Here is a 17,271-nt window from a genome sequence, read left to right as displayed (position 1 = left end):
TGACTCAACCAGACTCTCTGGAGCCGATGCACCTCCCCAGCCCCTGTCACACCAAAGCCAGACGTCAATACACATCCTGGCAGAGGGACACTGGATGGCTAAGCAAGAAAAGACCTACTTATTAAAAGTGGTTATTTCAAACAAAGAATGTAAAAATTACTTTCAATGAAAGATGCATTATAACATTCTGAGTTCAGGCATATCAAACTTTATTTTCCTCTCTTGTTCCCAGGGGTAGTTAGGCTTATAAGATGGTATAATCAAACTCCCAATTCTATCCTATGGGAACAGATTGCCCTGCAATAGTGAAAAATGAAATTTGTTGTATTTCACTATCAGGACATGCCACACACACCAGGGAAAGCCCTACCGTTCACATGCACTGCACCCTGCCCACATGAGTACCTTGGGCCTACATTAGGAGTGACTAACATGTAAGAAAAGGGAAGGTTAGGGCCTGGAAAGTGGGTGCACTTGACAGGTCGACATGGCAGTAAGTATGGGCGTAAAATCCGTTTCGCGGGCGAATTGGCGGATTTTTGACGATTTTGCAATCCGCGAATCGCGCAAATTTACCCAAAAATCCGCAAATTCGCAAGCTACAAATTATTTTGCTTGGTCGCGCTTGAAAAATACAATATTGTGCGCGCGGCGTTGACTTACTGTGATTCTGAGTCCGCCGAGTTGTTTTTCTCCCGGTTTTGCGTGTGCTGCGCCATTTTCGATCTTGCTGCATAAACGCAATTACGTTATCGTGGCTTGCCATCTTGCATGGCGAGAGTTTGACAACGCGAGTACGTCATAAAGGCCCGCGACGGCGCGCAGCTGACTTCCAACGGGAGATTTGAACAGCTCGTGTTCCCGAAATTGCAAAAATTGTAATTCTGCACAAGAAATCCACCGCAAGAAGCATAAACCTTGTGAAAATGATGATTTTGATCAGAATAACTCCTCAGATTGACATTTGGCTGAACTTTTTGGTGCAGGAGTCCATTTTTTGGGGTGGGGTGGGAGGAAGGAAGTGCCCCAGAGTCTCCAACTTCCTGTTCCTGTCCAGCAGGCTCCTCCCAGTGCTTTGTGCATGTACTGGTCACTTTTCATTTGGCAGTGGAGCTGGAAGGATTACTTTCTGTGACTGCTGCTGGATTTATATTTGAGGACTTTTTGTACTTTGGAGTTTGGATCACTTTTGGACTTGAGATTTTACAAGTAAGTTGGTGTTGTTTGTTTGGGGCATTGCAGTTGAGGCAACTCCAGTTCTAAAACTTTTTTCACAACTTTAACAAAATATATGTTGTGGTGGGTAGCCACAGTATCCAGTAGGCCCAGTGTTAGTCATGGGTGCATGATACAACTGTTTCTGTGATTTGTTTTTTAACTTACTTCTCATTTATGTCATGGAATTTTAGCTCACTGTTATATGTTGATTTTTTTTTTAATTTTGGGGTGCCTGTAAAGCCTCACTAGCCAGTAGGCCCAGGTGTAGTGAGTGGTGCATGGGTCTAGTCTTTCTGTGGGGTGTCTTGAATTTAAACATCATTGAGGGCATGGATGGCATGGGATTGTGGTGATTATTGAGTGTTATTCGACTTTTTGGGGTGTTGTTGGGGCCTGGCCATGTGGGTGGTGTTAGACCCGGCACCCTTGGCGTGGTTTTCCCCTATCTTTTTGCCTCTGCCTCCTGTATTTTTGAAGCTGTGCTGGATTTAGTTTTTGCTGGTTTAGATGCTTTGGACACTCTGCCACTGCTGTCCAGTGCCAGAGTGTAAGTGCTCCCTATGAAAATTGTCATATTGATTGGACGTACCTGATTGGCATATTTGTATCACCACGAAGTCCCTAGTAAAGTGTACTAGATGTAGTCCCTAGTAAAGTGTACTAGATGTACCAGGGCTGGTGATGACAGATGCTACTAGTGGGCCTGCAGCACTGATTGTGCCACCCACATGAGTAACCCTAAAATGGTGTCTCAGGCCTGCCACGGCAGCGCCTGTGTGCAGTCAGTGAACTGCCATGTCCTCCTAGCCAGTGTCCCCACTGGCTGGGCCTAACCCTTACTTTTATATACACATTGGTCACCCCTATGGAAGGCTCAAGGTACCCCCTTGGGCAGGGTGCAGTGTATAGGAAAGGTAGAGCATGTACTAGTGCAGGTAATATGCTCTGGTAGTGAGCAGCAGCCATTTTGTGTGCTCACTGCTGCAAGGTTATCTTGCTCCATAGACTAACATGGGGGAGGCTGGTCCCAATGGATACCAGCTTATCTTCCCATAGGAACAAGATGGGACATAAGTGATTGATATCCCTGAACTCAGAATTTAATAATAAGTCTTTTAGGAAAGGTTGTTTTTAAATTCTGTGTTTGAGAACAGTTCTTTTAGAAAGTGGCTGTTCTCTTGTCTAACCTTTCTGTGCTCCTGGGCCTGCTTGTGGATTGACTGTCTGGTTTGAGGGTGACTGGGGCTGGGGAGCCCCCAGGAGGTTGTCTGAGTCAGCCCATGGTTGAATGACTGCATCTGCAACTAGAGTGGTGGGAGGAGATAGTACCTGGGAGTGAATTGGGCTGTGCCTGCCTGCCACAATGCTGGCTCCACCTCCTGCTGGGCGGCTGTCACCTCTGCCCCTCACACTGAAAGGAAGGAAGAAGCCAGGAAGCCCAAGTGCTCCAGCAACACCCAGAACTGGTTTAGACCGGGCTCAGGGCCCACTTGCACAATGACTTCAAAGACTTTTAGGGGTATAAGAGAAGGACCCCTGATAACAGAAAATCAGATTCCACAATCAAGAGGAACCTCTGCCAGAAGAAGGACCGCTGAAGGAACTGAAGGAAGATTGCCTTGCTGTGTGCTCTAAGGGCTGACCTGTTCTGCTGTTCAACTGAAGGAGAGAAGAAGGGCTTGCTGTGTGCTGTGCCCCTGCCTGCTTGTGACTACCAAACTTTGCTGTGTGCTGTGTCTTAGACTGAATCTCCAAGTGCCTGTGAAGAGCTGATCTCCTGTCCTGGAACCCAGAGTCAAAAGGTTCCACAGAAACTGAACTACGCTGCGAAGATCGTAATGTTTTGGCCTGGTGCGTAATTTATTTCCAACTGCTGATCGGGGGCAGAGATCGGTGGGCTCATCGGCACATATTCTGCGAGGTTCGGAGGTCCGAGGTGCCTCCCTCCGTGAGCTCTGCCCCAGCAGTATCTTGTGGCCATGAGGGCGGTCTAGCTGTGACCCGCGCCCTCGAAAATCACTTGCCGCCTTTTCACCGTCGCTGCCCGGGGCCAGAAACACCCTGAGAAGTTCACCGTACTTTGCCGGCGCTGCCGAAGCAAAGATCGAGCCCGCTGCTTTCTCATTGGACGAGAGAGTCAAGCCCCCTCACCAACCCCGTGCTGGGAATGGCCCCCAGTGCCGCCGCGTCATCGCCCGAGCCGCGCAGCCATTGGTCTGAGGCTAGCGCGTCACTAGGGGCTCGTCCCGGGAGCCGCACTGTCATTGGCTGACTCCCGGGTGTCTGTGGAGGCTTGTCGAAAGAGCCGCGACCGGATTGGCCAGCGTCATCCGAGTGTTGCTGGAAGCCGCGCTCGAAGCCGAAGAGAGACCCATCCTCGCCGAGGGAGCAACGCGAGTATTCAACGCCCCTGGCCTGTCGTCCCAGTAAAGAAGTGCCGCACTAGCTCCCCGCTGCTCGTTGGATTGTCGAGAGCGGGCGGGAAAGCTGACGGGACTGGCCGGGGCTGTTCTTGAGCTTTCTCCTACGCTGAGGCGTCAGAGGGAGCGCAACGGTGAGATTAAACGCCGCCTGAGTTAGCGTAGAGCTGACTTTGGCCTACAGCACAGCTGCATTATTCCTGTGATAGTTTTTTTAAGAGACTTGAGACTACTTTTTAAACGTGTGAAACCTTCCTAGAAGATATACAAATACCAAGAGAAATCGAAGATATTGTGCAATAATACTATAACTGCCTTTTAACTGCATAAACTAGATAAAGTTATATTCTTACATATACTTACCTGTGTGGTCTACCTTTGTGGAGTACTGTGGAATTATTGTGGTGATTAAGTGCAAATGCTTTAACACATTGCCTTGGGGGTAAGCCTGTCTGCTTGTGCCAAGCTACCTAGGGGGTGAGCAGGGGTTATCCACAGTGGGTGTCCCTTTACCCTGACTAGAAGCAAGGGTCCCTATTTGGACAAAGGTACTTACCTCTGCCAACTAGAGACCCCCAGATCTAACATTGTTGGACAGCGGTGAGGATTTGAACTAAGTATTTGCACTTGACCTGCAGTGATTTTGTGTACACCACTAATCTAGTTTAGTATTTTTTCTGGTGAAACCTATTTTTGAAAAGCCTAGGAAGCATCATGTCTCACAATGGAGTAGGCGAAGATGTGGAATTGCAATTTGAAATTAAGGAGTTGCTCACATACAAAAAGGAGCAATTGAAGCAGTTCTGCAAGCAGCTTGGATGCCCAGTGAAGGGCAGTGTAAACAAAGAAGAGCTACAGAAAGCTCTAAGGGCCTAGTGGGAGGCCAAACATGTTGAGTCTGAGGATGTTACTGGAGAGAGGGATGCACAGGAGATTGGTTTTGAATCCCAGGATTTACCAGTGAATAGGCCAGCGTCTAGGGCTGGCAGCAACCATTCCAATAGGGGCCTTTCTCCAGAGGAGCTGGAGGAAAATCAGAGGGCTAGGGCCCATGAGATTGAGCTTTTTAAACTCAAGGCTCAAGCAGAAGAGAGAAAGTCACGCCTTGACAGTGAGAAGAAGGCGGAGGAGAGAAGAAATGCTCTAGTTTTTGAGGAGAAGAAACTCCAGTTGGCTCATGAGTTGAGTCTGAGGGAGCTGGACCTTAAAGCTAAACAAGTGGAGTCCAGTTCTAATGGTGGCAGCGCACAGCCAGTGCAGGCAGGTAAGGTATACATACCTAAAGATCTGGTACAGAATTATCAGAGGGGTGAGGATATCTATGCATGGTTTAGATCCTATGAGCTTGCCTTGAAGATGAATGAAGTGCCTGAGAAGAATTGGGGGGCAGGTTTGTGGAAGCAGTTTGAGGCCTCTGGGAGGGATGTCTTGGCACCCTTAGAAGCAGCAGGTACCTTAACCTACCCCGCTATGAAGTAGGCTTTATGCCTCAGGTATGGGCTTACTCCAGAACAGTACCGCCAGAAGTTTAGGAACTTCAAGAAACTTGATTCTAGTACCTGGGTGGAGTGTGTGAGTATGTGCACGCGTGCACTAGAAGGTTGGATAAAGGGCAACAGAGTAACTGATTATGTGGGGTTGTGTCACTTGATTAGTTGGGAGTACTTGAGTAGTCCATGTGTTCCAGAGCTGCGCCAGCATCTTTTAGACTGCAAAAAACACAGTTGATGGACAGAATGCAGTACAATGTCTTACATTCACCCCAGTACAAAGATCTGGGCTTAAATCCATCGTTTTTTTGCACTCCACACCACCCTAGGTCAGACAATGGCTATATGCAAATCAGCCTTGACCCTGTGCTGGGTGAATGTAAGACATTGTTCTGCATTCTGTCCATCAACTGTGTTTTTTGCAATTTTCACCCCGAGTGAGCTGGGTATGCTCAGACGTGAGTCCCAGGCTCTCCACATCACTGGAGTCAAGCTATCCAGGCTGAAGAAGGCTGATAGCCAGAAACCGGTCCTTGGATGCTTGATTCCGTCTAGGAAAGACATGGCTTGGTAGTTCGGGCTGGATTGTTCCCATCAGGCACAGGGTCAAGGCTGATTTGCATATAGCCATTGTCTGACCTAGGGTGGTGTGGAGTGCAAAAAAACGATGGATTTTAGGCCCAGATCTTTGTACTGGGGAGAATGTAAGACATTGTTCTGCATTCTGTCCATCAACTGTGTTTTTTGCCATTTTCACCCCGAGTGGGCTGGGTATGCTCAGACGTGAGTCCCAGGCCCTCCACATCACTGGAGTCAAGCTATCCAGGCTGAAGAAGGCTGATAGCCAGAAACCGGTCCTTGGATGCTTGATTCCGGTCTAAGAAAGACATGGCTTGGCAGTTCGGGCTGGACTGTTCCCATGAGGCACAGGGTCAAGGTTGATTTGCATATAGCCATTGTCTGACCTAGGGTGGTGTGGAGTGCAAAAAATGATGGATTTAGGCCCAGATCTTTGTACTGGGGTGAATGTAAGACATTGTTCTGCATTCTGTCCATCAACTGTGTTTTTTGCAATTTTCACCCCGAGTGGGCTGGGTATGCTCAGATGTGAGTCCCAGGCTCTCCACATCACTGGAGTCAAGCTATCCAGGCTGAAGAAGGCTGATAGCCAGAAACCGGTCCTTGGATGCCTGATTCCAGTCTAGGAAAGACATGGCTTGGTAGTTCGGGCTGGACTGTTCCCATGAGGCACAGGGTCAAGGCTGATTTGCATATAGCCATTGTCTTACCTAGGGTGGTGTGGAGTGCAAATAAACGATGGATTTAGGCCCAGATCTTTGTACTGGGGTGAATATAAGACATTGTTCTGCATTCTGTCCATCAACGGTGTTTTTTGCAATTTTCACCCCGAGTGGGCTGGGTATGCTCAGACGTGAGTCCCAGGCCCTCCACATCACTGGAGTCAAGCTATCCAGGCTGAAGAAGGCTGATAGCCAGAAACCGGTCCTTGGATGCTTGATTCCGGTCTAGGAAAGACATGGCTTGGTAGTTCGGGCTGGACTGTTCCCATGAGGCACAGGGTCAAGGTTGATTTGCATATAGCCATTGTCTGACCTAGGGGTGGTGTGGAGTGCAAAAAATGATGGATTTAGGCCCAGATCCTTGTACTGGGGTGAATGTAAGACATTGTTCTGCATTCTGACCATCAACTGTGTTTTTTGCAATTTTCACCCCGAGTGGGCTGGGTATGCTCAGATGTGAGTCCCAGGCTCTCCACATCACTGGAGTCAAGCTATCCAGGCTGAAGAAGGCTGATAGCCAGAAACCGGTCCTTGGATGCTTGATTCCGGTCTAGGAAAGACATGGCTTGGTAGTTCGGGCTGGACTGTTCCCATGAGGCACAGGGTCAAGGTTGATTTGCATATAGCCATTGTCTGACCTAGGGGTGGTGTGGAGTGCAAAAAATGATGGATTTAGGCCCAGATCCTTGTACTGGGGTGAATGTAAGACATTGTTCTGCATTCTGTCCATCAACTGTGTTTTTTGCAATTTTCACCCCGAGTGGGCTGGGTATGCTCAGATGTGAGTCCCAGGCTCTCCACATCACTGGAGTCAAGCTATCCAGGCTGAAGAAGGCTGATAGCCAGAAATCGGTCCTTGGATGCTTGATTCCGGTCTAGGAAAGACATGGCTTGGTAGTTCGGGCTGGAGTGTTCCCATGAGGCACAGGGTCAAGGCTGATTTGCATATAGCCATTGTCTTACCTAGGGTGGTGTGGAGTGCAAATAAACGATGGATTTAGGCCCAGATCTTTGTACTGGGGTGAATGTAAGACATTGTTCTGCATTCTGTCCATCAACTGTGTTTTTTGCAAGCATCTTTTAGACAGCAAGTTAACTGACCCCAGTGAGCTTGCCAAGGAGGCGGACCGCTGGACTAGCACCAGGGTCCACAAGGGGGTGGTAAGTACCCCAGCCACGGATGGACAGGGTCCCCAGCAGAAGAGTGGGGGGGACAATGGTAATCAAAAGTAGTTCTCTAAAGGGCCCCAAAATAGTTCCCAGGAAAAAGAGTCCCAACCCCCAAGCCTAAGAAGTCCTGGCCCCATAAGGGCAAACAGGACAACAGATCTCAGCCTACTTGCTATGCATGTAGGGAGGTGGGGCACATCGCCCCTAAATGTCCCAACAAACCTCGAGCACCCACTGGTGCTCCAACCCCAGGGATAGCCAGTGTAGCTATGGGAGGGGATTTGATTTCCAGTGGGGAGGAGGGGTTAGCAGTGATGACCCTAGTCTCTTTAGGAGACCAAGAGATGGCCCAGGAAACCTTGCTGCCCCTTAACACTAAAAATACGGGCAGAAGGTGACCATCAATGGAAAAGAGATAGAGGCCCTGAGAGACACAGGGGCCAGTGTGACATCTGTAAGGTGTCAGTGGGTGTCTGAAGAGCAGATCATTCCCAATGTACTCCGTCCTGTGGTGGCAGCTGACAGTTCAGTGAGCCTCTGCAAGTTGGCACGTGTTCCCTTTGAATGGGGAGGAGTCTCTGGTATTTTGGAAGTTGTTGTCAATGATGCCTTGCCTGTAGACTGTCTATTAGGTAACGACCTGGAGAGCTCTCCATGGAAGGATGTCGAGCACAGAACTCATTTGGAGATGTTCGGCCTGCCTGCGTGGATCTGTGTGACCACACGTGCCATGGCAGCCAGTAGGGGCGAATCAGCAGAACTGGAGCCTGGAACAATGGCCCAGGAACCTGCCGGGAGAAGAAGGGGCAGAAGGCGCGGGAAACCAGCCCCCGCCGTTCCCACGGTCTAGGAGGAAGCAGAGCCTGAGGGGGATGCCCTGTAACCTACAGGGGAGCAGGTGGCCGACTGGGGGAGTTGCCTGAGCTGACCCATTGGCAGCAAGAGGGTGGTCCCTCCAGGGCGGAATTCTGCCAGGCTCAGAAGGAGTGCCCTTCTCTCATTGGTGTGCAGCAACAGGCTGCAGACCAGGCAGCAGGCCTAGGGTCCAAGGAACATTTGATTTACTGGGAGGATGATTTACTTTATAGTGAGCCTAAGTTCGCTGAGCCCGGTGCAGCCTGTGTGCTGGTGGTACCTGAGCGCTTCAGGAACTTCCTACTGGATTTGGCTCATGACGTGCCTCTCGCAGGACATCTGGGGCAAGACAAGACCTATCACAGGCTTGTCACCCACTTTTACTGGCCCCAGATGAAGAAGCACGTCGGTGCCTTTTGTAAGTCTTGCCAAACTTGTCAGGCCAGTGGCAAGAGCGGAGGGAAGTGCGTGGCACCCCTCCAACCCTTTCCTGTGGTGAGCACCCCTTTTGAGCGGCTGGGCATCGACATCGTGGGGCCCCTGGACCCCAAGACCACCTTAGGCAACAGGTTTATCCTGGTCTTGGTGGACCATGCCACCCGATACCCGGAAGCAGTCCCTCTCACGACAGTCACAGCCCCCGTGGTGGGCCGTGCCTTAATGGGGATCTTTTCCCAAGTGGGGTTCCCCAGAGAGGTGGTCTCCGACCGGGGTACAAAGTTCATCTCTAGGTACATGAAGTCTCTGTGGGAGGAGTGTGGGGTGACATACAAGTTCACCACTCCTTACCACCCTCAAGGAAATATGTTGGTTGAAAGGTTCAACCGCAACCTAAAAAGCATGATTATGGGCCTAGAAGAACCCATGAGGCGGAAGTGGGACGTCTTGTTACCATGCCTGTTTGTCTACAGGGATGTGCCTCAGAAATCCTTAAGATTCAGTCCCTTTGAATTACTGTATGGCCACCCTGTCAGAGGACCTCTCACTCTGAAGGAGGGGTGGGAGAAATCCCATGGGAAGACCCCCCAGGATGTGTTCAGCTATGTGCTGGCCATCCGCAACCAGACAAAGCGCTTCAGGAAGCTCGCTCAAGAGAACCTGGAGGCTAGCCAGGAGGAAATGAAAATATGGTACGACCAGAATACCATTCTGGTTCAGTTCCACCCTGGTCAGAAAGTGTGGGTGATGGCGCCGGTGGAGCCTTGCGCGCTCCGTGACAAGTGGACCGGGCCATATGAGGTGGTAGAGCGCAAGAGCGAAGTTATCTACCTGGTTAACACGAAGACTCCCAGGCAGCCCCTGAGAGTATTGCACGTGAACCGCTTCAAACCCCACTTTGAGAGGTCTGAAGTGACTATGCTCATGGCTAGAATTGCTGGAGGGGAAGAGGATAGTGATCCTCTCCCTGACCTCCTGGCAACCAAGGAGCAAGACGGGTCAGTGGATGGTGTGGTCCTCTCGCCCACCCTGACCCCAGAGCAGCAAAGGGACTGTCGCATGGTCTTGGGTCAGTTCGCCTCCCTGTTCTCCCTGACCCCAGGTGTCACCAACTGGTGCGTCCATGATGTGGACACTGGAGATAGACTGCCTGTGAAGCAAACATTTTACAGGGTGTGTAGGAGAGTAGGGTCTGCTATCCTATGGTCACCCCAAATTTTTGCTTTTTGCTTCACTGGTTTATGACTTAATGTGGCTGTGTGCCTGCTAATCAGACCCACAGCCTGCTGTTCTCTCCCTAAATTAATGCCAATGCACTCTAGGTGCATTACGAATTGGAACTGCTTCACCTTACAGGCCCCTGTAACAGTGTACTCCAGGTACCCAGGGCATAGGTGTATCCAAGGCCTACCAGGGTCTGCAGCTTGTATTGTGCCACCCCTGGCCTGGCCTCCATATTTGACACAACTGGCTGATCACTCAGCTGGGGTAAGTTGGTGTAATCACCTCTTACTTAGATATAGTATCCCTATATCTAACCTTAACTGGACACATGTTAACCTATAAGCCACTCCTATGGAAGGCCTCAGCAATCCTGGAGGCAGAGTGCTTGGTTTCATGTGAGATGGTGCTCTGGCACGAGCTGAGCCCGTCTGCAGCTGTCGGGAACAACTCCCTTAGCTGTTCCGGGATATTGCCATACCATATACTCTTAAGTGCATTGTAATCCTCGCGGTTATATGCTAACTTTGGTTTGGCTTTATCAAAACATGTCGAGTAAGGTGTCATACGATTTGGAATACTATCCCCTCGACAGTCCTGTCGACGGGGATAGCATTCCACCCTTCTAGAGGGACACGACATGTACATAACCTGAACCCCGGTTAAAGTTAACCTCGAGCCTCAGCATCACAAAATGGATGCTGCCACCACAGACACAAGTCTGACCTCCTGCTGCTGGGAGTCCTTCCAGCGAGGGAGGCTTGGACAAAGGGTTTCCTGCCTTGGGAGGTGCGAGCACCACCCCAGACAGGATTTTGTGTATTGGGTAGGACAGGGCTGAATAGATTGAGACATGCCTGGGGCACACAAGGTGTCCCTGTGCATAAGCCAGTCCAAACCGGTGCTGGGGCTTTCCAGCCCCAGTCCTGGTGCGGATGTGGTAAATTCTAATTACCGGTGCTTAATTTCTATGCGGTAAAATCAATAAGAATAACTCATAATAAATAAGAGGCAAAATCCGTGATATTTGAGGTTTCTCAAAAGGGTTTTATTCCTATAAAAGGAATTGGGTGATTAGCATATTGGCTCGAGCCAAGGTGGCATACCATTCCGTCACCACATGGGTTCGGGAAGGGACTGACAGACAGAGTCAATGGTAATATGTGAATATGCAAGTATGCGACAATACATTATTGACAGACATTCATATATATAGTCAATGCATTACAGTAAAGGCATATGCAGGAGGCGTAACAGCTGAGAAGAGAGATAAGAATGCGTGTACGTAATACAAAAGGCGTTACAATAGGCGTGCATGAAGGCGTGAACAAGAACGTCATTGAACATGATGTCACAGATAGGCGGATCCATGAGTGAATTCGGCAGTGTCAGCAGAAAATACATGGCAGAGATGCGCGCGCAGCAGTATGACGTGTAATGTACGTGTAACTCAAGGGGTGAAGGGGGACTTGACATTTAGCCCTACAAGCGTAGACGGATGTCTGGATGTCAGATCAACCTAATCCCAAATCGTATCTAATATCTCATGTTTAAGGAACTGTATTATCTGGAGGGAAAAGGTCTCTCGGACAAGAGGCTATTCTATACTGGCTGTGAGTGCGTGTATGAGCGTCTACGTGTCTGCATGAGACGCGAGGGGTGCGAGGAAGGGCATGGGCCTACCATGGAAACAGGGCCATGAATTACTTGCATAGAGACAGTGAGGCCTAACCCTTTGCTCTGCAGCTGGAAGGATGTTGACGTGAATCTACCAGACAGGAATGTATTTTCAAGGAGTGGAGCAGATAATTCGAAGGTTGAATACAGTCTTGGCAGGCAACGGGCTGAGCCGAACACCGTTAGCCGCGCCAGAAGTAAGGCAGGGGTCACTGGCACAGAGGTAGCCTGGGCTGAGGCTTTCAGAGTCAGAAGGCAGGAAAAGGCTCAATGGCAGAATTCAGGCCTACTTCGCCAGAACTGAAAAACATGTGCAGTATACCACAAAAAGACGTTGGCATAGCATATTTAGAAACTGAATATTCAATCCGTTCATGGCGGATCTGAAAGAGAACATGTTTACGTTGGACGCAAATGTATTTGCGTCTTCATAGCTGGCACAGGAGGGAAGTTACATGCACTTCAAGCTAGTACATGGAGTCGGTGGGGTCTAAGTTAGGGGACACAATTGATCATAAAATTTATATTACCTCATTCCCTCCTTGTCCCCTACGGACCCTTCATGATATATCGATCTGCATGAATCGATCAACTTGTTCATGTAGCATCATTTGCTCCTCTTTCTTCTTTTGACGTTTGGAATTTTGATGCGGAATACATGATGTGGCGCACAAGCCGCAAATCGCTGGCCCACATTGTAAACACAGGCAGCAACTGAACACTATGAGAAGGCCAATGCCTAGGAAGGATAGGATCTTCCATCCCCAAGCGGTTAACGTTGTCCAGAACCAACCGGACCAAGTCCAGGTGCCTGGATTCTGATGTATCAGACTTGCAATTTTATGGAGACGTGTTATAGCTTTATATACCGTTGGCGCGTTTTCTGGAATGAAAACACAGCAACTTGACCCGATGACCTTACAAGCTCCACCCCTATCAGCTAGGATGACGTCAATGACGAGACGATTTTGAAGGACAACAACCCGCATGGCAGACTGCTCCTCTGTTAAGTTGCCTAAAGCGGAAGTAGTTTCGTTCACTACTGCTTCAAGGGTTCTAGTTAATTTGCGTATGAGCTTACTATTAAAAACAGCACCTAAGTAGGGGAAGAAACCTTTATTGAAGTCTGTGTATTGCTCCCATGCCGTTTCAGTGTAGTCAACAATCGGGAGGTCTCTCCGGAGTCTATTGTTTACTAGATTGGAATTTCTGTGATAAGCAGGAGGAGCTAGGAAAGCAGGTGGCAGAAGGAATGCAATGTAACAGGTACCATCCCAATCTGGAGGCAAACGTATGTATGCAATATGACCACAAACAAAGTAGGAATGACGTGTAGCTCCAAACGTGGATTTGCCTTGATCACTGAATTCGATCACAGTAGTCCATTTACTATGACCTAAGTGTATGGAACCATTTTTCCTGATACATAATTCACCTTTGACTGGTAACACTGACATAGCAGGCAATACTGGTGCGGTTTCAGATTCAACAGTAAGAATCATGAGGTTAATTGTGTAATTACCCAATCCATATACTTCATTTTCTAGATCAGTTCCTGTTCTAGTGGGAAGTCCTTTCTTGTCAGGGTAACAGACCTTAAGAAGAACTGAGTTCAGGTTTCCCCAAACCCAATTCCCATTGTAAACAGCAATGTCAGAATCTAAGGAGTTAATCAATCTAAACCATGCCCCACAGGAGCCATTGTGAGTAAATGGGTACGGAAAAAGGGGCAGAACTCCCTTGTATTTCTGGTAGGGAGGGAGTCGGCCACATATCCAACAGTTTGTAGCATTGTTAGTCTGATGGGAGTGATGTAACATACTAATGAATGTGTTGTTGCGCAGCGCAAGTCTGTAAGAAAGTTCGTGTGGAGGTAACTCGCTAAAGGAGTGTTCGGCAGTGACATTATAAGCAGATTGTACATGCTTGAAAATAGGGTAGTAAATGTGCAGCAAGATACTAGCAGCAATAATCAGAAGACTTAGAAAAAACATAATTATTAATGTCACTATACAGTGACTACGGAGTGATTTACAATATGCACGTTTCTTTAGTATTCTCTGTCTATCTCTCTCTCTGTCTCGATCTAGGGGATACATGTCAGAAACTAATTTAACCGATTCACCTAGGGGAGGACTTAAACAATTAAACTGTCTGACTTGCTAGATCGTAATTTTAGTCTATATTCTTCAGAGGCTGTTTTCTCAACCAAAGGGAGCTTTGAGTCAGTTTGTGTAGGAGGGCAGGGCTTAGAGTCCAAGTCCGAAGGGAGTCCGTGAAACTTCTTGACGTGGCTGGAATGCAGCCACCCTTTCCTGCCCTCAACCTTGACAGCTGTCCTCGTTGTTAGAAGAACCAATTTCGGCGTTTGCCAGCGGGGCTCCAACGGACTTCTCCGATCGAAGTTGCGCACGAAGACATAATCCCCCGGGACCACCTCGTGGGGCTTCACATCCGCGTTGTCGGGAAAGGCTGCAGCTACCTGTGAACGACAAGATTGTAGTGCAGACATCAAGGAGGCAAGGTAATCTGTCAGCATAATACAGTCAACATCTGTAATTTTTCGCGGAATAGGCGTCCCCCACATATTCGGAGGCCTGCCAAAGACCACCTCATACGGGGATAGCCCGGTTCGAGAATGTGCAACCATCCTCATATAGAAGAGGGCTACCGGTAAAGCAACTATCCAGTCAACGCCCTTCTCTCTACAGATTTTGGAAAGTCGGATTTTTAGGGTCTGATTATGGCGCTCCACGAGACCTGCTGCCTCGGGATGCCGGACACAGTGGAACTTCCACTGATAGCCTAACAGGAGTGTAATGTGTTTCACAAGCTCGGATGAGAATGGCTGACCGTTATCTGAGTACACGATACGGGGCAAACCGTACCGCGGGAAGAACTCGCGAACCAGTTGCTTGGCTGTTGTCGGGGCAGTATAATCTGGGACTGGGTATGCTTCTGTCCATCGGGAGAGTGCGCATACGACTACGAGGACATACTTGAAACCTCGGCAGCGGTCCATCTGGATATAATCCATCTGGAGGACTTCAAAAGGGTGATCGGGAGGCTGAAATCCACCTTGCTCTACAGGGATGCTTTTACCTGGATTAAACTGACAACAAATCATGCAAGTACGCACTTTTTGTTTGGCTGCTGCTCGTAAGTTCTTATTGCACCATATGTGCTGGATGCTGTCTAGCATTGCTTTTTCTCCTAGATCCGCTGGACTATGTACTGTGTTAATGATGACCTGAACCATAGAGTCGGGGAGAAACCATGTAGATTTTCCCTTCGTCATCCATCCCTGATCTGTTTGGATCCCTCCTAGTTCAGTCCACTTCTTGATTTCGTCTGGTGTGGCATGTGTCTGTATGTCGATTACATCATGGGCGGGATCCCTGACTGTCATGCAGTGTGATGGTGTCGGAACTATTGTCTTTGTCAAGTCAGTTGCATGCATTCGATTCTGAGCAGTTTGCTTAGCTGTTCGGTCTGCCAGGTCGTTACCCTGGGAGATCGTGTCGGTAACCTTTGTGTGTGCCTTACATTTCATGATAGAGATTGCAGTGGGTAGATGTATTGCATCTAATAAACCTTGAATAAGGGGACCGTGTTGGATGTTGGCACCGTGAGAAGTCAAGTAACCTCTCTCTCGCCAGAGGACTCCGAAATCGTGAACGACTCCGAATGCATAACGTGAATCAGTGTATATGTTAACTCTCTTATTTTTGGCTTGAATACAGGCTTGAGTCAGAGCGATGAGCTCTGCTGCTTGAGCTGACAGGGTGTCAATACAATTTGTTTCTATAACTTCGGTGTCTGTAGTGACTGCGTAGGCTGCCACTAATTCTCCTGTACCTGTTCTCATACATGAACCATCCACATAAAGTGTCAGGTCTGGATCTGGTAATGGGACATCTGTCAAGTCTTGTCTGGGTTTTGTTGTAATAGTAATGACTTCAATACAATCATGTGCCAATGGATCTACTCCATTTAATGGCAACAGTGTGGCGGGATTCAATGTGCTGCAGCGTCTAATTTCTATGTGTGGTTGAAACAATGTCAATTCATAACCTGTCAGTCTTGCTATGGTCAAGTGTTGGGTCTGTGTACGATTTAAAAGAACTTCCACAGAATGTGGAACTTGTACTGTCAATTGATGCCCTAATACTATGGCATCGCTCTGTCTAATTGCTAAAGCTGTCGCTGCAACTGATTTCAAACATGCAGGTAAAGCTTGAGCTACTGGATCTAATGTGCTAGAAAAGTAAGCACACGGTTTGTGTGAACCTGCTTGTTCCTGGGTGAGGACTGACAAGGCAGTACCTTCACGTTCTGTGACAAAAAGTGTAAAAGGTTTACTGTAACATGGCGTTGCTAGAACTGGTGCTTGGCATAAGGCTTTCTTTAAGTTTTCAAAAGCTTGTGTATGTTCCTGAGTCCAAGGGAGGACAGTCGAAGTCGCTGCCTCCTGAGTTGTCAACTGGATGAGTGGTTTTGCTAGAAATGCATATTGGGGAATCCATTGTCTGCAGTACGAGGTGAGGCCTATGAAAGCCCGCACCTCCTTCTGTGTCTTTGGTGGTGACATGTTTACAATTAACTGAATGCGGTCAGGAGTGAGCTGTCTCCCCACTTTGGACAGCAAGTGACCCAGGTACACAACTTGCTGAACACAAAATTGCAGCTTCGAAGGGGACACCTTGTGCCCCTTGTCGGCCAGGAAATTCAGAACTGTCAGTGATGCATTTTCACATTCGGGTTCGCTCCGTGCGGTGATCAGCAGATCATCGACATACTGGAGTAGGCCAGTGTTAGCTGGCATGTGAATACTGTCGAGTTGTCTTTTCAGTGCTTGACTATAGATGCTGGGGCTTTCTGTGAATCCTTGAGGTGCGCGTGTAAATTTGAAAGATCGTCCATTTAAACTGAATCCGAACAAGTATTGGCTTTCTGGATCAATTGGGACACTGAAGAAGGCGTTCTTGAGGTCAATTACAGTAAAGAACGTTGCTTCTGAATCAATAGCTGTCAGTAATGAAGAGATATCTGGGACCACAGGACACTGCGGTACAATGCATTTATTCAATTCGCGCAGATCAATAACTAATCGATAAACAGGTGGTGCATTTGGATCAGTACGTTTAAGAACTGGGATGATAGGAGAATTACATACATTGGAGTCGGTTTCCACAACCACTCCTTGTGCAATGAGCTCGTCAATAATTCTCAGCAAAGCCACTACAGCATCTGGAGGTAACTTGTATTGTCGTATTCGTGGTAATACCACTCCTGTTTTAAGTGTGACTCGATATGGTGTAATGTGCATACAACCCACATCAGCGGGGCCTCGTGCCCACAAGTGTGCAGGTACATTCTGCAACCGGGGATCCATGTCTCTTAATACATAATGGCCTTTAAAATCTCGCAAAAATAAGCGTACTCCTTCCGGAGAACAGCATATAATAGCTCCTAGAGCTT

Source organism: Lissotriton vulgaris, chromosome 11 (assembly GCF_964263255.1).
Source record: "Lissotriton vulgaris chromosome 11, aLisVul1.2, whole genome shotgun sequence".
NCBI classification, from domain to species: domain Eukaryota; kingdom Metazoa; phylum Chordata; class Amphibia; order Caudata; family Salamandridae; genus Lissotriton; species Lissotriton vulgaris.
Note: the sequence above shows the minus strand (reverse complement) of the source record.